General features: G+C 44.3%; 1 protein-coding gene across 6 annotated transcripts in view; it reads left to right on the top strand.

Moving 5' to 3' along the window:
• Window positions 1-23,992, top strand: part of FAM168A (family with sequence similarity 168 member A) — a 129,111-nt gene that overhangs the window by 7,217 nt on the left and 97,902 nt on the right. For 2 of the 6 annotated variants that reach the window (XM_088158713.1, XM_014888720.2), the window contains exon 2: window positions 14,016-14,098. The exons of the other annotated variants lie outside the window; for them this stretch is intronic. The gene's annotated coding sequence lies outside the window, so the exon portion shown is untranslated. The remainder of the gene's footprint in view (window positions 1-14,015; window positions 14,099-23,992) is intronic. 6 annotated transcript variants of the gene reach the window in all.

Here is a 23,992-nt window from a genome sequence, read left to right as displayed (position 1 = left end):
TGGTTAAAAGCTTTTCCAATATCTTAGATCTTTTAGGAAGCAATTCTTGGCTGTGAGGGCGGGGAAGCCCTGGCACAGGGTGCCCAGGGAAGCTGTGGCTTCTCCTGGAATTTTTCCAGGCCAGGTTGGATGGGGCTTGGAGCAACCTGGGATAGTGGAACGTGTCCCTGCCCATGGCAGGGGTGGGAATTGGATGATCTTTAAGGTCCCTTCCAGTCCAAGCCGTCCTGGGGTTTTGTGATCTCTGAGAAATGAAGATGGTTTGCTTTGCTGTGCAGAATAACCCATCCCCTTGTTTCTGCTGTCACTGATGGGAGCATGTTACATCCTCCTCCAATTTGTTTTCCTGGGCTGGCAAGGTCCTGTAATGTGTTCTTATGGATCATTATGTATCCAAACCTCTTTAGTATTTCCTCAGCTTTCCTCTGTACTCTGGTGTGTTTACTTCTCTCTCTCCTCAGACTTGGCACTGCGTGGCCTTGTCAGCGTTGTATAAAACAAAACAATGCTACTTTCCACATGGCACTCTTAAAACAATCTGAAGTGCCTTTCCTTTTTTTTTTTTTTTTCTTTTCTTTTTTTTCATTTTTGTTTTGGCAATTCCATTGTATTGTTGACATCTTACTTGTGATCCAATATCCCCTTGGGGTTGTTTTCTGCTGTCCATCAGCCCAGCTGGGATTTCTCTACCTGCACCACGTACAGTGCTCTTGCACTCCTCTTTATTGGGTTTCACCAAGGTGTTTTGGTTTGACACAGGTTGGTCTTGACTCATGCACGTTGTTTCATTTTGGCTGTATCCTGTAATTACTTCTGTATCAATTGTTAAATAATCTTTCTGGTGTCTTCCCATTGATTGTGAGGGGAGTTCAATCCCTGATTTGCCCCAGAAGCTTTTTCAAACTTCACTCTGGAGCTGTTTCCTTTTTGATCCCAAAAGCACTTTGAAACTTGGTGAGTGGATCATCTATATGCAAATTCCTTAATTTTTCCTCTGCTGCCTTGTGTTTGTGGAAAATCCAATGATGCCAATATCTTAAAGGTCTTTTCCAACCCAAATGATTCTATGAACCTGTGATTATGTTGATATTTCGTTAAGATAATAACTAAAAAGTACAAATGTCATACAGGTTAAAATCAATTATTGAAATCAAGACATTTTGCAGTCTTGATTGACTTACTAAACTTAGATATATTTAAATACGAGTCTGTTCCTTTTCTGCACTGTCAAGGCTTCCAGTCCAGTGATTTCTGCAGCTTTATTGCTTGTAACGAGGCTCAAATCAGTTACTTGGTGTTCCAAATTGTCACCTGTGATTTTGGGAAGCTAATCTCTTGTAATTACTTGCTGCATGAGTGCTTCTGTATCGCTCTTGCCTCCTCCATAACCCCACATGGGGTTTTTATCCCCAGTATGGACTCACCTATTGGTGCTTCCCAGAGCCTCCTTCTGGCTTCACCCATTAAAACACACCAAGTTTCTGCCCTGGAAATTCAGTTTTCCTGCACTGTTGATAACTGTCAGAGAGGTGAGCCTTCCCACCTTTTTTTTTTAGGAGATACATTACAGCCATCTCTTCCTTTCATATCCAAGCACCATGGGACTAATGATTTTCAAGTCTAGTCACATGCTCCTTTTTTTTCTTACTGCTAGCCAGGATTTCATTTGTTCCTGCTTGTTATCCAGACTCCCTGCATCCATATATAGCTACAGATTTTTTTTTTTTTTCTGAATGCTTGTCTGACTTTGTGCCTCATTTCCCCTTCTAAGTGTCCTTCTCCTGTGTTCAGCTTGTGCCTTTCCTGGATGCATCAGCACTTTCATCTGGGAAGGTGTCTTATTAGTTGGAAGGATGCTGGCTCTGCAATTCGTGATCTCTCCTCTCCAATATTGCTCCATCACTCAAATCCAAATATTCTCTCATCAGCCGTGCAGCCTTGTTCAATTCCATGATTTTTTGGGGGCCTTCCCTTGCATCTGGTGCTGGATGCATCTTGTAGCTCAGGGATGTGCAGGGAGCCTGTGGATGCAGTGTGGAGCCAAGAGCATTGGCATTTTGAGGCACTGGTTTGCAAGAGGAATTTGCAGCTTGCAATTCCTCCTTCTCCCTGAGCTCCAGGTCCCCGCTGTCCTGCTTGGAAGCAGATCCTGCTGTTTTGGGAGGCAGCTCCTACCAGCTCCTCCTCAGCTTCTCTTGGCACCCTGGAGCCAGTGGGAAGGAAAAGCCTGGCATGGCACAGTGTGGAGATTGCCAAACCTTGACTTAGACTTTCCCTTGGAGCTCTTTTCCAGGATCCCTGAGATCTTTCCTCACCTGCTGGGCTCCAGCTGGGCGCAGTTACTCCTTGTGGCCACAGTGATCAGCCAACATTGGTGCTCATCCACGGGAACAGGAAATCCATGGCAGCCAGCTATTTCTTGGAGGCCATGGTGCTGATGCACAGAGCATGTTTGCACAGGCTGGATTTTCTGAACACAGGCTGGAGAAAGCAGCAGGAAACCATTTTTCTCCACAATCCAAAGTCGTTTTTTCCTGCCAGCACTAAACGCACACGTAGGGTTTAGTGTGACTTTCACTGTGGGTGTTTCCCTGGATGTCCTTGACTTTCTCCTGCTTTCCTGATGCTCTTCACTGACGTTCCTGGCACTTGGCTGTGCGTGTTCCCTCCCATTCCCTACAGTTTGTGTATTTTCCCTTTCTCTGACACAAAGCCTGACATTCCGTGTTTGTGTTCAGTTTGTGTTCAGCCCCAGGGAATCTTTTTCCCTCTGTTTGTGGTCAGTGTTGTGGGCTTTAACCAAATTCCACGTCACAGAATTGTCTTCAGTGGAGATTTTTTTTGGGATGAATTTTCAGCCATGGGAGATCTCCCTGCCTGAGAATCCCAAATCTCCAACCTCTGTGCTGTGGCTCGTAATTTGCTAGGGATGAACGATGCTCTCATGATCTAATGGTGGAAGACTTGGCATCTGCTTCTTTCCATGCCCCAATTTTCCCTCCAGTTCCCAAACTGCATAAGCAGTGCCTGACATTCCCATTTGGAATGGGGCAAAAAGGGTTGGTAGTGTGTGTACTTGCTGAGACAGATAAATGGAACATTGGGAGATGCTGCAGTGACAACTTCCCCTCTTCTCTGCCACATGAAGGAAGGGGAAGGTTGTGGACTCTGTGGTTGGGCTCCTTTATTGTGCCCTTTAACTTGATTTAAAATCTTAGACAGATTTCAGAGCCAATTGATTTCTGCCACATGGATTTGTCTCTGCTGTGACATCATGGCTGTGGGGACTGCTCTGGTGTCACCCTCATTCAGATTTGCAGTTCAGGCTGCTGTCTTTGATCTGTAAAGATTTTGATTCTTGATTTCAATCTTCTCTCCCTGTGAGACCTCTCTCCCCAGGACTGTGCTGGCAGTCAGGATTAGCTGGGCTTTACTTCGTTGACAATCTTGTTTTTAAATCTGAAAGGACCTCAGCAGAGTTTTCTCCTAGGGCAGAGAGGGCATTGATTCTGGAATATGTTTTTCTTGGTGTTATCAGGATTTTCTGGCTATCAGGATAAGCCATGGGGCTTATGGATCATGGAGTTTTCTTCCTGCAGCAAGTTCAGTAAGTTCAGTTTACGTTAGTTTTTACCTGGCCTTGCTATGATTTTTACCTTTTTATGACTTTTCCTCATATTTTTTCATATCTCTTGCTTTCTCTGAGTGTTTATATTCACCCAAATACAGTGGGAAGAACACTGGGTAAAACAATCTCTTACTTTTTGGCTTTTGGTTTCCACCTGCCCTTTGGAGATACTGCCAGGGTTCCAGGAACATGGGCTGGCCTGAGGGAGGAGAAAACAGGACAGTGTTTCCTTTCCTGCCTCAAGGTACACCCCAGGAGCTGTTGTACTTTTAGGGATATTGCCATTAAGTAAAGAGGGAGAGGAAAAAAAAAAAAAAAACAAAAAAACCCCCAGATATTAAATTTACTTGAGATGTGTTCTCACGAAGACTCTTAGTTGGATATCAGCACTGCCTGCAAATCTTTTTATATGGAAATAATTGGATGGGAGTATCCATTTGAAAGTTACAGGGGAGTATCCAGAGTCTATTCCTGGTCCGGAGAGCGGAAATCTGTTTTAATTGGAGCAGTTTTCTGGGAGTCGTGTTTCCTGCCACAGTGGTAACAGTAGGAAGGATCAGCAGCATGAGAGGTTATAAAACCTCTGGGCATTTTACATTTGTTTCAAGTAGCTGGATGCAGTAAAAAAAAACCACAAAAATTGGGCAAACTGAGACTGCACAGAGGATTCACTGCATTTCAAATCTTCCCAAAAAGCACCTGAATCCATAGGGACACAGTTCCTGAGTTCCCTCCTGTGTTTGTTTTACTGAGTGGCTCATACTCAGTGGATACAAATCCACTGCTGCCACAAATAGCATTCGAGATTTTGGTACTGATTATGATTAACCCTGATGGTTTCTGCCTGATTTGGTTCATTTTTGTATTTGTAGGCAGCACACAGGAGTGCAGGAACAAACCCAATTAACACTGGGAAGTGAAGCCAGATAACCCAAGGAAGTTAGAGAGTTGGAAGCCTTTAAAAATAGTTTTTTCAAGACAACTGTGTCACTCTAATTTCAGAAGAAAAAAAGTATATAGCTACATTATTTTTAAAGCCAGTTTTGTTTCCCAAAATGCCTTGAAAATCGAGCTGATCCATTAAAATTGCAGTTCCTTCAGTGATTAATCTTAGAGGGAGTCTTCTACACAGGGATAATTTATTCCTGCTTGGCAGTGTGTCCATAATACACATTATTAGCAAGCTCTCACAATTTTGTTCCCACATACTGAAATAGAGTGGAAAATTAAAAGATTTGTTTCATGTCCATCATCCCAGATTATCTGAGATTTATTTCTGAATAAAAGTGAGAAGCCATCATTAGAAGCTCAAGACATCGTTGTGTTCTTATGTGGATTTTCCCTTTGGGTTATTTAGTTTCTCAAAACTTGTGTGTCTTTAAATCCACAGATCAGGAAAGTTGTGAAAATCCATTTTTCAAAGGTTGATTTCAATTTACCCATTCAGGATTCTGCCCTGTCTAACACAAACATCTCTTAAAAATGTAAGAGCACCCAGAGACAGCCAAACCCCAATGAATAAAGGGGTGCTTAAAGACTTGGATTCAGTCCTGTTAGAGCAGATCTGCTTTCTACTTACACTCAAGTTAATATCAACTTAATTTTAAGTTAATAATGCCTAAATAGGTTTTTGTCATCACTAGGAAATTAAATCGAGTTGATTTGGCTTAAATTACTGTTTTCAATTAAGTAGCTCAAAGCAGAGCAGCAGCACTGAGAACTCACCTTGGTCCTGCCTTCCTGCAGACCTGGTGTCCTGCTGGAACCTCTGGGATGGTTCCAGGGAAGCTCTTGTTTAAATTGAGACCTGGGAGGCATTTTAGTACCAAGTGATACTCTGTTGAGAAAATTGGCAGGATGTCAGCAAATAAATATCATATTAATCATATTAAAAATGGGTTACTGTGGTCAAATGGATGGGTTTTAGAAGGGTTTCAATGACCCAGCAGTCAATGCAACAGGATTTTGGGAGCCTGGAGAGGAGAAGGCTCCAGGGAGACCTTAGAGCACCTTCCAGTGCCTGAAAGGGCTCTGAGAGAATTGTGTTATGAGCAATGGTGCTTGAAGGGATTACAGAGCAGCTGGGTGTCAACACCAGCAACAATGCTGTAGAAAAAAAGGCAATTAAATTTTTTTTTAGGCCTTTTTTTAGGTTTTTTTATTTTTTTTTTTATTTTTTAGGTGTATGAGCAAGAAAATATTGAGAAGAACAGATTTCATTTCTGTATTTGGTGCTAGTGACTTTCCTGTATATGATTTCCATTTCAACATCCTGAAATAGCTCCTGGAGAAGTTGTAGGGGAACGGAAGAAACGCAAAAATAGTCTGAGGACTAGAAAAAACACACACAGAGAAGCACAGAGCTAAGTCTGGTTAGCTTATCAGAGGGAGAGTCAATGCAGGAGCATCCCAGAGAAAATTCCAGGCACTGAGTGCCCTCCCATGCATCCCAAGAAATTGGTATTTTAAAGGGAGAACCCTGTAAAGGTGGGCTGCCTTTTGGGATGAATGATCCAAGGAAAAGAGCACTTCTCATCTCTAAAACTGATCATTGTTACTTTAAAACTAAAGAGGCCAATGCAGGACATGTTCTTGTCAAGGATTAGGTTGGCTGTGAGTGACATTTAAATGGATGTAACTGTGAACAGTATTTTCTTCCCAGGCAGAAAGAATTGCAGGAAGGCACCAGGCACTGTTGACCCCTGGCCGTGGCATAGGGGTTGTGTGAGGGGGTGATGAAGTTTGCTGATTGAAACATTAGTTTTTTATTTAATGGGCCAACCTTCACATTAAAATAAACACCTCGTGGTAGTTAAGAATTTCTGCAGAGGATGGCACGGTGGGAAAGGGTGGGTTTGGGATACAGCTCAAATTAACTGGAGCTGGAGACAAGCCTGAAAATATTGTGGAGCACATGGTGAATATGGGAATGGGATTGGATTGCTGAGAGTGAAGGTTAAAAAGATTTATATTTATATAATACATGTATTCCCCTATATAGAATCACAGAATTGTTTAGGTTGGGAAAGCCATCCAAGACCATGGAGTCCAACCATTCCTCAGCACTGCCAAGGCTGTGCTGACCCCCATCCCCAAGGCTTTGAAATCCCTCCTGGGATGGGGACTCACCACTGCCCTGGACAGCTGTGCCAGGGCTGGACAACCCTTTCCAGGCAGGAATTTTCACAATATCCAATCTAAACCTCCCCAGGCTCAGCTTGGGGCTGTTTTTTCTTGTCCTGTCCCTGTTCCCTGGGAGCAGAGCCCGATCCCCCTGGCTGTCCCCTCCTCACAGGGAGTTGTGCAGAGCCAGAAGTTGTGTTCCCCCCTGAGCCTCCTTTTGTCCCCAGCTTCCTCATTATATTCCTCAAAGCTGTAAAATACCTGTGGAATCCTGGGCTGGTTGGGAATGTGATGATGTGGTGGGTGCTGTCTGGTGGCTCTCCACACAGGACCAGTTAAAGGAGAGATTGATGATTTCTGTGATTGCTGTGTGCAAGTTCCTTTCTCCTCAAATCGATCCCATCCCAAGTGTTCACCTCTGGCTACTGTGTCCTGGGAAAATAACTTAGGGAACTGTATAAAATGGAGTTTCAAGTGTGTGCCAGCACCAGGTAAAACGATGCAGCAAGAATCCTGGGAGCAGCAAGACAAAGCCTCTGTTGATATCCTCTGGCTCCAGGTGATGTATTGTGCTACCTGGAAGTCTCCAGGTGATCCCTTGTGCTCCCTGAAGCCAGACTTCACCAAGGGACAGCTGGACACTATTCATGGCATTTCTACAAGAAGTGCCACGTGCATTGATCAGTCTTTGTCTGCATCTCAAACTCTAAAACCTGCCAGTTCTGCCCTGCCATCAGAACTCCTGGCCTGACTGATGTTTGAAGTGATCTAAGAATACCTCAGATGTATTGTCAAGGGGCTCAGTGCTAAATAAATTATAGGAAAGATGAGATCCTAGCAAGTGTTTGGATAACATAAGCAAGATTAATGGTTTGGAGCCTGTTTTCTGAACAGTGGGACGTGATTGATCAAAGAGAAAAAATAGTCTCTGTGGCTCCTTTGTACCAAAACTTTCAAGAGCTGAAAATGAGCAGCTGAAGGAAGAAATGCAGAGCTTAGGGAAGAACCTTGTGATGAAAAACTAGGGTGGGAGGTTATGAAAGTATAGGTTGACAGCTTTGTCCTCTTTATCAACCTTTCCCTGTAGGGATGTACTGTAGAAGATTTTGGGCAGGCTGCTGTAGCCTGGATAGGTACTTTGAAATTTTTTTTTACAATATTTTTTAAAAATCAAAGGCTTTTATTGTGCTGTGAGTAAGATTTGAGTTTCTAGAAAGCTGGTTTCTTCTCCTAGCCAGGGAAAAAAGAGCTGAAGAGTTGGAAGGCTGATCTCCCGAGGAAGGTGACTGTGCCTGAGGATCTGAGAAGAAAGGCAAGGGCAAATTTTCATGTGCCTCACTCCCTGCAAATGATGTTCCTTGCAATTCCTGCTCCTAAAGTCAGAATTTAGGACTTGGTTTCCATGCTTGATTCTCACCAAAGGTAGAAAACTGTGGCTTGAATAATTCCAACTGATTTGGGTTGGAATGTCACTGAGGCCAAGCAATGGGAAATGGGAGATAAAGGTTCTCAAAGTTGTCCATACCAACTCCAATGCCCACATGATTTTCCATACATTTCTATAAAATGTCCCTGTGTGTTCAGTGCATTGAAGGACACACATCCATTTTACTTAGCTGAAGATATTGGGGTACAAAACTGCTGCACTCGATGGAAATGTCGTTTTTTGCAGTTAAATTTTGCTGTTCTGTTCACTGAAGTGTGTAAGGATGAGACATGGGATGATTCTGCCTTTTCCCTGTACCTTTCTTTCAGAGATGTTGCCCTGACTAATGTAACAGTGGGGATGAACTTTCATTTAGCTCAACCCAAATAGCAGAGCTGGTATAAGAATAAACACAAATGTGCTCATTCAGTATCAATAGAGGAGACTGATTTTGTAAAAACATTGCAAGGAGAAGGATGGTTCAAACCCATTTGTTCCATCCTCAGGATAACGATGTGTAAATTGTGATCACTCTTGCACTCCAAGTGTCAGTTTTAATTTGAGTCTTTTATAAACCACTTGATTGTTTAATATTGCAAAGAAATTTAACCCCCTTGGAAGAAATCAGAAAGATTCCTGCTATTGAGGTAATTAGATACAAATTTGAGTGGGGTTTTTTTAATAAAGATTAAATGATCTGTTCAACTGTTTCAGGCCCTACTTGAGATACACACACCTGTGTCTATCTTGTAGAGCATTTTCCTCATTAATTAAGAGCACTTTCCTTGTGTTATTACTTAATTGGGTATCAGAGGGAACCTGATGAGACAATGAAATGGTCTTAATTGCATACAAACTAAATGCATGGTACTCCACATGCTGGAGTGTTCCACGGCATGACCCCAGCTTGTCACCGTGTGCTAATGGCCATGGTGTGTGCTCAGGGGAGAGGGAACCCTCCTGGAATTCATTCAGCCTGAATCACAAACCCAGGCTGGGCAGGGAATGGCTGGAGAGCAGCCCTGGGGACGAGGATTTAGGGGATGAAAAAGCTGGACATGGCCTGGCTGTGTGCACTGGCACTTGGAAACCTCCATGCCCTGGGCTGAGGAAAGGGAGGATTCTGTCCCTCTGCACCTGTGCTCAGGTGAGACCTCACCTGCAGAGCTGCCCCAGCCCTGGGGCCAACAGCAGGAGGATGTGGAGCTGCTGGAGAGAGTCCAGAGGAGGGCACAGAGATGTTCCAGGGCTGGAGCCAGGCTGGGAGAGCTGGGGGTGCTCACCTGGAGAGAAAAAGGCTCCAGGGAGAGCTCAGAGCCCTTCCAGTGCCTAAAGGGGCTCCAGGAGAGCTGGAGAGGGACTGGGGACAAGGCCTGGAGGGACAGGACACGGGGAATGGATTCCCACTGCCAGAGGGCAGGGCTGGATGGAATATCAGGAAGGAATTGTTCCCTGTCAGGATGGGAAAGACCTGGCACAGGGTGTCCAGAGCAGCTGTGGCTGTCCCTGGATCCCTGGAAATGTCCAAGGCCAGGCTGGACACTGGGGCTTGGAGTAACCTGGGACAGTGGAAGGTGTCCCTGCCCATGGCTGGGGTTGGAACTGGGTGATCTTTAAGGTCCTTTTCCACCCAGGCCATTTTGGCATTGTATAAATTAGGCAGTTTCCTATTGTCAGTTTTCCCCACTTATCAGACTTAAGAAGTTTTCCATGTTTGACAACATTCAGTTTTGACAACATTTAGTTTCATCTAAACACTCTTGGCTTCTTGGCTGTTTACCTTTCACAGGGATAGCTGTTTCCCTGCAGTTTCAAACTGATAATTACAAAGGTAAATGACCATGTTTAACGTCTACAAATAATATGTAAGGCTTGCTTTCTGTGAGTGTACATATGTTCTTCTGGACAGCCAGGGGCTTCCGTGGAAGCAATAAATTTATTCTTCTGGGATTAATCCCTGCTCTGCTTCTTCATCCTATTCCTTTTTTTTTTTTTTTTTTTTTTTCTGTTGGGAGAGTAGAAATGAGAGTGAGAGAAGGAAAAAGCTCTTCCCCATGTCATGTTTGTCTGTGCTCATCTTTGCCAAGCAGCAGGTAGATGTGTCAACACCATGAATTATGAATGGAGCTGCTGGAGCCCACGGAACGCTGCAGTGGAGCTGACTTGTGTTATTTATCCCTCAGCAGCAGAACTCCCTGTGGGCTTGGGAAAACCCAAAACCTTCCTATTTTCCATGCTTGGGAAGTTAGTCCTGGATTATACTGATTAAAACTTGGCAAGGAATAGCTGGAGAGCTTTCACACCTTTCCAGCATGGAAAATTCTCTTTTTCAAGAGGATATTTCAGTCTAAAAAACAGTTGTCAAAGGCAAAGTTATGGTTTTTTTCCTCCTGGAAATTAACTCTTTTGCAGTGTGCCAGGGTATTTTTTTAGGTTTAAGGGGAAGAGATGGCAAGAGATGCCATCAAGGCCAGGGAAAGACAAAAGCAGGGACTCGACATGGACTGTGCATGACACAGGAGCCAAGTTCTTGTGTGACTTGGGGCAAGATCTGTCATTTGTCTGGATTTTTGTTTTTAATATCCCTGGAAAGGAATTATTGATATTTCCCTTGCAAGGCTGTTTTCAGGCTTCTTGGATAAAAGTTTTGCAGGGACGAATTATATGGCACAGAAGCCCATGTAGCTCTAGGGTTTGGCACTGGTGCCACTCAAAAGTAATGGTGAGAGCTGAAGAAAAAGCTGATTTTTATCATGCTCTGAACTCTTCGAGTGCCTTACACAGTCCTAGCAAAGGCAGAGTGGCAGTGAACTAACATCTTTTATCTTCTGGAGTTTTGTATTTTGAATTCAGGCCCATTCCAACAGTCATCATCCGAGGAATTCGATAGTGGGAGGATCTGAATGGATTCCATTTCCATTCTGTTTGTTGTTACACCCGGTTTAATTTTTCCTGTTATATTCCTGTGTATAGACACAGCCTGCATGCGACTGCATTCCTGGTGAGGAAGGGTGGGAGAGCTGGATTTTACCATTCACCATCCTATTTAAGGTAGTTTTTTGCCTTCCTTTTATTGTTCTCCTTAAACAATATTTTGGATTATTATTGTATTTTATATGAGGAAGGGCTGCAATAGGTGTAATTTATTTTAAATCTCAATTTCTCTTAAAATTTCCTATTTTCTTGGCAAAGGGGATCCTGTAGCTTTGTCTGCCAGGAGAAGAAATGGTTATGTCATTTACCTACTAGTGGTTTTAAATCTATTTTTAAAATCTATTGCTGATTTCAATTGTATTTAAGTCAAGAATCCCAGCTTGCTGATTTAAAGCATTTGATTGTAAACTTGTTTTTTTAATTGAGCTTTTGCTTTTCTAAAAGAAATTTCTACTCCCTGCTTGGTCAAATATCAGTCGTACACTGCTGTCCTTTCATTAAAATTAGAACTCCTTTATTTTGGCCACTGCTTCTGTGCACTTATTTAAGCAATGGCATCTAATTAGTAATTTGAGAGTCTTTGTTTAATTTTTTATTACGTAGGAAACAAAGAATGATACATTTCAGTGGTGATGTGTGCTAGGAACTCATGTCAAACTTCCTTTGGAAACTGGAATTCAGATTAATACAGTGTGGGGTGCACAAGTGTTTGTGTTCACAGAACAACTTTCCACTTGATGAATTCCTGAGAAAAAGCAGCAGCCTTCTCCCAGAACAGACTGAGATGTCAGCAGCAGGATTGATCTGACAGGTGTTTTCATGGAATCCAGAATGGTTTGGGTTGGAAGGGACCTTAAATCCCATCCATTCCCACCCCTGTCATGGGCAGGGACCCCTCCCACTGTCCCAGGCTGCCCCCAGCCCCAGTGTCCAGCCTGGTCTTGGACACTTCCAGGGATCCAGGGACAGCCACAGCTGCTCTGTGCCAGGGCCTGCCCACCCTCACAGGGAACAGTTCTTTCCCAGTATCCCATCCATCCCTGCCCTCTGGCAGTGGGAATCCATTCCCTGTGTCCTGTCCCTCCATCCCTTCTGCAAAGTCTCTCTTTCAGACGGTTTTAGGAATTATAATGTGTAAAACTGTCTCAGCTTGTTTGATGTGGAAGATAAACATCAAATCACTCACATGAGCAATGTTGCTCTTTCCCCCTTTTTCTACCCAGATATTGAAGTGCTCTCTTTCTGCTTGGATTTTGTCACAACCACTTTGCATCCCCAAATCCACGTGTACCCATCTGAAGGGCTTCTCTCAGGCTGTGTGAGTGGAGCAGGACAGAGCAGGGCTGAGGTCAGAGGTACCAAGCCTTGTAAAGCAATTTCAGCGTCTCTTTGTAGGGATCTGTTTGTCTTGTGATCCATCAAAACCCAGCTGGGGAATTTGTCCAGGCTGATGGCTCGTTTCCTCCTTGGAGAGACCTTCAAAGGCTGCCATACAAGTAGTTGACATTCTTCTTCACAGACACGTGGTTGTTCCAGGAGGTTCATTAATGCAACGCTGCCTTCGAGCTCTTTGGAAATTTAAGGGTCTCATTCTCTCGTTTACACCAGCGTGGAACCGGATAGGAATTGTAATGACTCGAGCTTTTGTAGTCCGTATACAAAAAGGGAGATTGGATTTGATGGGTTTGGTGGGAATTAAGATCAGAAAGGAATATTAGATCATCTATGCTAATTATGAGTAAATTAGATGGTGCAAATTCTGAGCAGAAAACTAAATGCACGCTGTGATTCCTTACGGGATGAACTCTGTGACAGGGAACTGATGGGTGAGAAGAGGGTGTTAATTGCTGAGACTGCTCTGATGGAGCATAGCTGATGTTCACTTGGGCATAATCCATGCAGCAAAGAGGGAATGCATCTCCCTTCCTCCCTGGACTTAGTCTGATCCTTGGGCTGAGCACTGAGCACGGTGGCCAAGATGCTCTGGGCTGCCTGAGAAGAGGTTCCTGCAGAGCTCACACCACCACTGCTCTGTCACCTTTGGAGCTGGAGCTGCAGGCTGGGCTTAGATTGGCTTTAGTCTCCTCCGTGCCAGATCAAAGAAGCCCAGCATCCTCACCTGGTGTTCCTAAGTCTTGTGCTGTGTGCAGTTTGGGGCATTAATGACTTCTCTTGAATGGCCAGCCAGAGCATTCCACTGCCCAAAGAAGCTCCAGGAGAGCTGGAGAGGGACTTGGGAGAAGAGATGGAAGGACAGGACAGAGGGAATCATTGATTGCTGTCCTTTGAGCACAGTGGTCCATATTGCTTTAAACCCATTTAGACACGTGTGTTGGATTGTAATTATTGCCTTAATACATAACTGCAAGGTTTTGATAGACTTGTTCAGAGCCTCCAAAAAGGAGAGCAGTGTAAAATGGATTTACATGTTCCAAGATCAAGAACGACTGACATAATCCTCTGTTTCTATGAAAGACCCTCCTGAAGCTTGGGACTGAGCTGGGCTTTTTTTGTCTTTTGGAAACAATTAATATTCAAGTAAAGATATTGAGTCCAAGATTTATTAAATCCTGATGGACCCTTCTGATGTGCACTTGGAAAGCTCTTCTATGTTGGCCCAGCCTTTTATCTGCTCTGTCTTCAGATGCTTCTATTTTATCTATTTCTGAACTTCCAGAAGTCCAGAAAGCCTTCCAGCCCAATTTAATATGTAATAAAGCAAAAAGCATGGTTTGATTCCAGACCAAGTCGGTCAGGCAACAGTTAGATAAGTATAATTAGTCTTGTAATTGGAATGCGTTGTAGACAATTAGTTTTTTTAAATGTGTGTAATTTAATCCCAAGTAAAGGGTCAGGAGGACCTTGCTGTGAAAGAGGTTAAGGAGTAACATGTATAATTTCCAGGCCTTCTGATGCTCATGTCTGACACAGCTGGAGAGGAGCATGTCCATCTTTCCAATGGCAGCAAAAAACCCACCCTCCACAAGGTGAGTCAGGGCTTCTGTTCTGCCTTTGTGTCCCAGTACCCGTTCCAAGAACAGCCTTAATAAATCCATGGGGGACGCTACAGCAGCAGTGATTTATAGAATCCCTCATAAAAAAACCCAAGTCTGTGAGGTAACAAGACCCACTCTGTGGGAGTCATTTGGCTTTTAGGGAAGCTTCTGAGAAATGGGATCTGATCTCATCCCAAGCACTTGCCTCGTGCTCTCTGTGGCAGAGGGCTGCGGGATCTCACCCGCGTGCTTATGCGGCGGCACTCGGGATGTTTTTCTTCCTACAATCCTTTTGTCAGGAGAGGGGCAGCCCTTCAGCCTCCAAGGTCAGCCCAGGAAAAGGGCCTGCTTCCCAGACATGTGGTACTCATTTGCTTGGAATTTTTGACACCACTTATTACAATCTGGCGCAGCTGCGAATTCCCAGGCTCTTGGTTTTGGGGTAGGATTGAATGGTAAGGGAGGAATGCCCCAACTTCTCCCTGGAATCTTACAACACAGCTTGCACAGTGAGGTGCACAGGGAATACATAATCATGATTTAACAGATCCTGCATCATTATGGTTGGCCTTTATAACTTGAGGAAAAAAACAACCTCAGTGTGTTGCAGTCCCCAAGAATGGGTTGGTGGTGCTGGTGAGTGGCTGCACCTGGGCTTTGCCAGAGTTCTCCGTGTTATTTATGGCTCGTGGGCTGCACTGTGCATGACCCAGGTTCTGTGGGCACATATGTTGGGGCTGGGGGTGGATTCCAGGCAGGAGTCAGCAAAAGGGACTCACAGCTCAATCTTAGCTACAATAAATGCAAAGCCTGGAAGAGCAGGTTGTGCTTTCTTGCCTTCTGCTGTAATAGCAGGAGCAATGTAACCGTATGATTAACAGCCTGAGTCCAAAAGTAGCAGCATAATAAATACTGGGAATTCAAAGGAAACCTCAGCTTCTGGCAATTACAGAGTTTGTGCAGCAGAGAGATGGAGCTTCTGACTCCAGTGTTATTTGTGACCTACTTGGAACTGAAATGTTGCAAGAGACTGTTTGTTTAATACTCAATTGCTAGGGGTTTTTTTTAAGTTATACCGTATTCGGGTTAAATACAATCCTTTGAACATGGACTGATAGATAAACATTCTCCTCAGAAAATTCCATCAGTTCTTATTGTCTTAATTTTTACTGCCAGCAAGTGCTCAATTTGTTCCTTCTTTTTCCATTGCAAAAACCCCTGCCCCAAACCTCCATAACCTTTCCTATCATGTATCCAATATTTTATAGAGCAATCACAAAGGGTAGTAAATTGAGTAAAACACACGATCCTTGGCAGGATTTCCCTTATGACTAAATCCAATATGAACAAAGAGGACAAGGGCAAATAACTTCACTTATTCAGGTCATTTTTCATAAGAATCATAAAAATTAGATGGAAGAGGCCTATTAGATTATCTCTCCTCTCTTCCATTTTGCTGGTTCTGGGTTGTTCTCTACAGTAACCTTGTGAAATTTTACTTGTCCAAATGGAAGAAAGATAATTTTCCTACTGGTTATAGGTTTTTTTTGAGTGGAAGAGGATTGATGGTTTTTCCATCTGGGCTAGAATATACATCTTATGCTTCTACAAGGCTCGTTTTTAATTTCCACAACTGTCTCCTCTTCAAGAGTTTTATGTTCCTGTTTTTGGGCACTGTGATCTTATCGTGAGGCGTTTCCTAAGCTTGGGCCCATGTTTTTAATTCCACCCCATTATTCCAGTTGTTCAAGTATTGGAATAACCCTGAGGCCATCTGTAACAATTTCACCCCATTGTGTTTCTGCCCTTCAAGTGCTCGCCAGGATTAATGTACCAACAACAACAGATTGTTCTTACTGTATAGTGAGAAATGTTTTTAACTGCTCTTCAGATTACAATAATTTAAAATCCTCTTAAAAAGATGTTTCTTTCCCCCCTCCCCAAGAGAACTGCCAGGGAAGTATATATAGGATGACTTAAACCACCCAAAACAATAAAAACAAAGCCTCTTAGAATGGTAAAGGACCATGAAGAGTTGGAGAGAAGCTGCCAGTGCAGCAGCTCTAGAGCTTGTGTTTAACTCCACACATGTGGTTTAATTGCTGTGCTGAGCTTCTCACAAGCTGAAGAAAGCAGTGGAATGTTTTTGACATTTGTTGCTGTAAATTAAAGTTGTATCAGTGCCCAAAAAATGCTAAAATGAATATGGGTTTGGAAGGAGTTAATGTTTAAGGAGTGTATGTGCTTATCTGCTGCTGAAAGGTCACTGAGTAAATTCTTCAATGATCCCAGTGTTGTGGGCGTGCTGCTGAAATGGCAGATCTTGTTCTGTTTCCAAAAAAAAAAAAAAATCTGGGTTGGGACTCTGGAGCAAATGGGGATGTGTCTCCTGTTGCTGGGCAATAGGGAATCATTGAATCATGTCATAGAATTCCAGAATGGTTTGGTTTGAGAGGGACCTTAAAGCCCATCCAGTGCCACCCCCTGCCATGGGCAGGGACACCTTCCACTGTCCCAGGCTGCTCCAAGCCCTGTCCAGCCTGGCCTTGGACACTTCCAGGGATCCAGGGCAGCCACAGCTGCTCTGGGCACCCTGTGCCAGGGCCTTCCCACCCTCAAAGGGAGCAATTCCTTTCCCAGTATCCCATCCTAATCCTGTCCTGTGGCAGTAGGAAGCCATTCCCTGTGTCCTATCCCTCCATCCCTTATAAATAGTCTCTCTCCTTCTTATTGGCCCCCCCAGGCACTCAAAGGCCACATTTAGGGGACTGGAAGTGCATGTGGCCAGAGCCTGTCCACCTTTTCATCTCCCAGCACCCCCAAATCCTTCTTGAGGGCTGTTCTCAATGACTTTTCCCAGTTTGTTCTTATACCCCTATGCAGTGCAGCACTTGGCCTTGTTGAGCCTCATGATTCCCTTGCATCTCCTGCTTCTCAGGCTTGTGTAGGTCCCTCTGGATGGCCCTGTCCTTCAGGAGTGTTCCCTGCACTGCTCAGCTCTCAGGAGCACTGCTTTGGTGGAGTGAAATGGTTTGGCACTCTGAGGTAAACTATGGATCCTATGCCAGCAGATCTGGGACCATACACGTGTGTCATCTTCATCTCTTCAGCACCTCGAGAGCGAATTGCTAGGAGTGGAATTTTAGAGGGAAAATAAAGGAAAGGAATGTGGCCAGCTCAGTCAGGGGGGAATGATGTGCTTTAGTCTGTTCTCATCCTAAAGGACTCTCAGCATCCAGGACTTGGACCTCCCCAGCGTCTGCTGGGTTCCTGAATTACTGCAGACTCCTGGGTGATGTTAGGGAAATCAGGCAAGTCTATAATTCATGAATAAGAGATATATTGAATGTGACAGGGAAAACAAAGAGAAATTAGGATCCAGAGAATGAACATTTGTGGCAGCAGCAGAGGATTCTTGGAAACTGCTTGTGGATCTTAGTGGGACTGATGTGCTTCTGTAATAAAGGGAAATAAATCTTAAATATATAATAAGATGGCTTTTTTGAAAATTGGTTTTTGATACATGCATTTGGTTATATTTTAATCTGAAGAATAGGGTCTCCTGGTCAGACAGCAAGGTTTTGTGCTCAACAACATCCATAATAGCCCTTCTTCTGTCTCTATGGCCACATCTCAGGTGTTGATGCCACTCCTGGGCATCCTGCATCCTGATTCCTGTGTGAGAACACAGATCTGAGGGATGCTGTCCCTGTTCTCTGTGGCTCTGCTTTGTGAAGTTTGTCTGCCTTTTAAAATGGAAGAGGGGACTACAGTTTGTGGCAGTACACAGGGATTTTACTTCAAAATACTCCTGTTTTGGGGGAGGGGTTTCACTGTGAAATAAAACCGGCATCCTTTTGCTCTGTTCTCAGTAAAATCCGTGGATGGGAGGGTGGCCATGTACAGACTTGCTGTACATTAATTTTGTTTGTAAAAGCACTGTAATTATCCAGCTCTCCTGCCAATTTGGCACAGGAAGACAAGTAAAATCCCAAGCGGAATGCTTTCCCCATGAAAAAGTCTTTCTGTAGGGTTTTTTCCTCTCTTAGCTTGAACATAATAACCTGATTGGCAAGCCATTTCAAAAATGAATTGCAGGGCTTCCAGCGTGAAATGATTGGCTCCATAGGAGTTATGGCTTTTGCATACGTGGGGGAAAAATCCAACTGTGCTGCTGAGATCCACTGGGATGTCCTCTTGGAGAGCCTGCCAGGCTGCAGTGACCTGGAATGCATCCAGCTGGTGCGTCACCTCTGCTACCAGCGCTGCATTTCTTCAGCTTTTAACTCAATTCCTGCTCTCAGTGGCAGCTGTTTAATTCTTCTGCCAGAGATAGCTTCAGGAGGGGAAAAAAAAAAAAAGAGCTGCAAATGGAGGAATTGTTTGGAATATTGGGTCTAAACATAGATGATGGTGATGGCTGGTTCCATTTTTAGCTTCCTAAAGAAACGAGGCTTATCCAGCAGTCACATCTGCTTGTTGGCTGCTTCCTCACAGGTTGTGAATGCAGGGGTCAACTTGAGCCAAATTTAGATTAAAAACCACGTTTTGCTCCAGGTTTTGGTTTTTGGTGGATGGGGACATTTGACTTTGGAGCTCAGTGGCAATTTCTTTCTGACCACTTGGCTGCAGGGCAGGGGAGGGGGAGAGGGTCGTACAAAGCATGGGAGCAGGAGGAGTGGGTGCCTTGCTGGTGCGTGAGCCCTGATACGAGGGCAGGGAATAAAAATCGTGGCCAAACCAGGTTGCGGCAGCTCCAAGAGCGGCCTACGCTGCGTCACTATGCCGGCTCCCACCAGGGCTGTCTCTCCCACCAGGAGATGTCTCCTCCTGCTCTTTTCCCACCTCTCCTTGTGCTGCCATGGCCACTGGTGGATCACTAAGGCTTAGGGAACGTTTTTGGCCGCGTTATGCGGAGCTTAGACGAGTTTAAGGCGGCCGTGAGAGTGAAGGCCGCTGAGGCGCCATGGCTGCTGGCGGCCCACAAAGCCGCTTTGCCTCAGGGAGCCTGGCTCTGGGCAGGATTATCCTGGAAGAGAGCAGCGTGAGCCAAGTGGGCATGGAAGTGTCTCTGGGAGGAGGAGCAGCACCTCAATGTCACCCTGGACGCCTGAGCAAAGGTGAGATATTGAGTTTTTCAGCTCGGGCCCTCAGGGTTTCTCTCTTGCTTTAGAGTCCAACAGGCTCGCTCGGTTGGAAGGGGCCTACAGGGATCACCCAGGAATTTGGCTGGCCAAATTCACAGCGTGTTCTTAATCTTAAGGGCATGGACCAGGGGCTGCTGGCAGGCTTGAGGTATTGACCAGCTCTGCAGGAAGCCACTGTCAGCATTTGAGCACCCTCTTGGTAAAGAAATTCTTCTGAATTTCCAGCCTAAAGTGGCCAGTGGGACAGTCCTCCCTTTCCTGGCTCCTGGATGTATCCCAGGCTGTGGTTCCATCCCTGCTGGCTCCAGCACCCCAAATTCCTGTCTGCAAGGCTTCTTTGCAGCCACTCCTCTCTACAGATTTGGGTGGATTTGCACAAACATCTGCTGGATCATGGCTGGAGAATGCCACGTTCTGCCTGGCAGGCTTTTTGGCCGTGCATTCCCGGTGGGAAAGCAGCAAGGCAATGTCTTTGGGAATTGTACTAAAGCTGCAGCATTAGTTTTGGAGAGGACTTTGCCCCGTTTGGGATCTGGCAGAAACGTTTTAGGATTTCCTGATGGGGAAATACTCTAAGTGCAGAGCTCTTTAAGAAGCCCTCCCAGAGTCTGTGGGGAACTCTGGGCTGAGGGAAGTAAACTGGTGACCTGGAAAAAGAAAATGACGGAAACAAGATTAGTCTGCTCGACAGGGAATGCCATTCTGGGATTAATTTTGATTCCTGTCAAAGTAGCAGCCTGAAGGACTTTATGCAGAGAAAATTTGTGTTTTGTAATTGGAGAGAAAAAAAATACATACTTTTGAGACATATATATATATGTAAAAAATGTAGAGATTGGTTCTCGAATGGAGGCTCTGGGAGTGCTTTGGAGAGGTTACTCTGCATGATATCCTTTATTTAGCAACTGTCATGCCCGTTTGTAGAATCTGTAGTGATAGAACCTGTCCTGGGAAACGTCTGAAATCCAGAATCATGAAATATTTAGTGGACCGTTCACTGCTAATGGGCTCAAGCCCTGCGCCAGCACCACAGGATCAGTAACAAAAGGCTCTGTGTACCAGTGCCAAGCTGCCTGAGACTGCTCTGAGTTTGTTCAAGTCTTATTTCAGGTTTTATCAAAAGCAAAATCTGAGTCCAGCAAGGCAGGGTTTGGTTGGTTGAAACCAGCAAAAGCTTGTTTTATTTTCCTTGCTCAGAGGAAACCTGGGATATGTCATGTGTGGCATACACAGAAGTGAGTTATTTTTTTTCAGCTGTAGATAAATTGATGTGAGAAAAAATACACAGTATTGATTTTCCTTTTCCTGTGGCTTTTGAGAGGTTGTTAATGCAGCAAGTACACAAGAGCACTCATATGTCTGTCTGCACAGTAATCGCTAATAAATTGACTTTCTTAAAAACAATTTTTAGTCTGTAGTTTCAGTGACTTGATTTGTGGAGTAGATGATATCTCCTGGCACATAATTACTCATTTTTGGGCCGTGTAAAAGGGAGGAGGATAAATTTTCCTGCATTATCTGTAGCACTGAACATCTCTCCTATTACTCATACAAGTTTTTTCTCTGTGTCTTCTTCCTTACTGTAGCTGAGCAAAGAGGTTTTTAAGGATCTGAGGACTTTTTCATTGTTAAAATTTGCAGTAAAGACACTTTCTAGAGCTAATTCTTGTGCATTCTCACACAGCAGTGGTCATGATGGAGACAAGGACAATGATTTATACCAACAATTCGTTTCTCTCAGTGTCTCCAGAGTGACTGCAGAGAATTTGTTTTCCTTTGGGAAAGAAACCCAAACCTGCAGTAGGACCCATGGTGATAATCATATTAACAGCACAGTGAGAGCAATCTGATGGCATGTGACAGAATGTGACATGCAAGGCCCTGTCAGTGTGGTGGTGGGGATGCTGTGAGGATGCTGAGGAAGGCAGTGGGCAAGAGCTGACCCATGGAGTGGGATGAGGTGTAGGTCCATGCTTGGGGAATTTTGGTAGGTGTCCAATGGTCCTGATGCAGAGGTGGGCACATGGTGATGCTCTAGTGTTCATGGACATTTCTGTGTTGCTCTCTGTTCTTGCTTGCAGTCAAAATTTGGTGGTTATTAATATTTTGTTCCCATTATCCAATGCAGGATTGCATTGTGTCCAATTTCTCCTGGATATGGTCTACACAGTCAGTGTTATCTGGGATTTGTTGTCCCAGAGGTTTTGTTCTAAAGCCTTTTAGGTTGCCATGGTGGCACAGGGACCATGTAGTCACTGTTGTGAGAACAGACAGACATTGATTATGTTGCTCTGAGGTGATTTATTCCCAATAACTCCTTGTCTTGGCAGTCATTTGGTCATCTCAGTTCTCACGACAGTGATCCTTCTTCAGTATCGTTCCTGGCAGGATTTTCCTGATTATTCCCTTGGTCTTTGCTGTTGTTCTAATGCCCCACTTGTTTTTTAGCCACTTTTCTGGTTTTTGGTCTCTCTTCCCATGGTGGTTCTCAAGGTCCTGCCAAATCACAGATCTCCACTCAGAAACCTTTCTGTGAAGGAACAGTGACTGCATTGTGAGGTACAGGGTGAAATTTAGGACTTGTAATTCTTGCACATTCACAGCATTGCTCTCCCCCTCTCACTTTATGTCCTGTTTACAGTGCAAATGGTTTCTGCAGGAGGGCTGTGGACATCTGTGTGTTTGGCTGTTTATTGCAGAAGGCTTTTAGTGGGTCAAGGAAGCACACGGAGGGGAGTTTTTGGAGTGGCCTCTGAAATGATTTTGCTTAACTTTGTTTTAGCACTCCTTGCACAAACCTCTGCTCCCTCCCCTTGGGTCACAGCTTTCCAAGCTGTGCCAGCAAAAGCAGAGTCAGGCTCTGCTAAACTCAAGTAAAGCAGGGGGCACGTTTAATTTGCATTTGTGCAGAGGTGCTTAATTACAAACATCTCTTGTCCTGCCACAGTACTCCTGGTAGTTCCTTGATTGCTCCCAGCAGGAAGCTGAGCAGCTTTGAGGGTGGATGTTGTTCCCTTAGATTTAGGAAGCTTTTCCACATCCCTAGGAGTGGTGTGCTGTGAGATGGATGAGTAAAGGTCAGTGGTTTGATGTTCCCAGAGGGGTGGTTATTTATTACAGGATATAATCAGGGAATCACAGAATATCCCAAGTTGGAAGGGACCCACAGGGATCATTGTATCCAAATCCTGGCCACGCTCAGGACAACCCCAAGGATTCCCACAATGAATCCCACCCCAAGGATGTGTGTGAACCCTCCCTGAGGGTTCACAGTGGGACCAACACTTCTAAACTCTGGCTCTCAAGGATTTGGTAGGTGGGGTAGCATGCATCATCTGTAAACCTATGGAGGAATTGGAAGGAAAGCTTGTGGTGAGACAGGAAAAACAGCCCCAAACCTGAGCTGTTCCCTGAGGAAACATGGAAATCCCCATTAGAAAGATTTAGATTAGAAAACACATCTGCCAGGAGTTTGGCTCTTGGAATTCCATCAGGGAAGTCCCACCTTATTTTCTTCTAAAGATTAAAAAGACAAACAACAAAACAACACAACACCAAAAAAATTCACCAAAATTCATCCTGAAAATATGTTGCATGTCTGTATTATTTATATACCTAGAACTGGATATCCTCTTGCAGTGCATCCATATCCTCTCAAGAGATGGTTCCAGGTCCTGCTTTGGACATGCAAGCCTTAGATGCAACTTGAAAATTCCCAAGGAAGTATTTTCTATTGAAACACAAATATCCCCTTCTCACCCCCTCAAGAAACATTAAAGCCTGTTTGGAGGAGTGAAAGTGCAGTACAACATTTAGTTTTAAATTCAAGATTTCCAAGCTATGTTGACTTAGAGCATCTGTTAGTGAAACATGTCTGCTCTGCAGACAGATTTTTGTACTTGTGCTGTGCAAGCACATTTCAAACAAGCACAGCAAATGTGCTGCTGAGAACAATCCAGTGGTGCTGCTTGGGTCATTTAGATGACTTAATAGGTCTTTTCTTTTTCCTTGCTATCTGTATTAAATCAATGATTCATATAAATTATGCCAAAGGGAGTTAATTGTTATTGCATGGTATAAAAAGCTGCCAAACTAAGGGCAAAACTCTGATTGCAGAGCATGAAATAAAATGGAGCTGTGTTCTGATTGCTGAAAGCATAAAATGGCTGAACCTGTCACCCCTACCAAAACAGCCTGGACTGGAATTCCTGTGGAAACAGCGACAGCAAAGGAATTATAGAAGCGAAGGTTTGGTGACTGGGGCATGTTTGGAGGTTTTGGTACATTTGGATTTTCTCCAGAACATGCAACAAACATTAAATGTGAAATAACCAGCTCGAGGAACTGTGCTTCTCTGGTTCCCAGATCTGCAGAGGAATTTAGGAATTTAACTTTATTGGTTCAGCGGGAGTTGAGCTCCTAAATATCTTTGTGAAATTAGACTGTGGTCTGTATAATATGGTTTATTTCTTATCTCTGCAAGAGGGGCACTGCTACCATTCTCTTTTGTAGTTCCCCCGGCACATTTTCAGGGCTGTTTGAAGAGGAATTGTTGTTTCTCAGGGTCTGGAGCTTGATTGTAGCTTTCCTAGCTTTTCAAGGTTGGACTTGATGATCTTGGCTGTCTTTTCCAGCCTTAGGGATTCTGTAGTTCTCAGAGGGAAGGTACAGCAAGGACACTTGAATACAAGCTCAGGTGCTACCCTTTGCTTTGGAATATTTTTCACTGTAGCCAGTG

The sequence above is a fragment of the Sturnus vulgaris genome, chromosome 2 (genome assembly GCF_052056855.1).
Source record: "Sturnus vulgaris isolate bStuVul1 chromosome 2, bStuVul1.hap1, whole genome shotgun sequence".
Lineage (NCBI taxonomy): Eukaryota > Metazoa > Chordata > Aves > Passeriformes > Sturnidae > Sturnus > Sturnus vulgaris.
The sequence above is the reverse complement of the archived record's forward strand: the minus strand, read 5'-3'. Positions and strand labels throughout refer to the sequence as shown.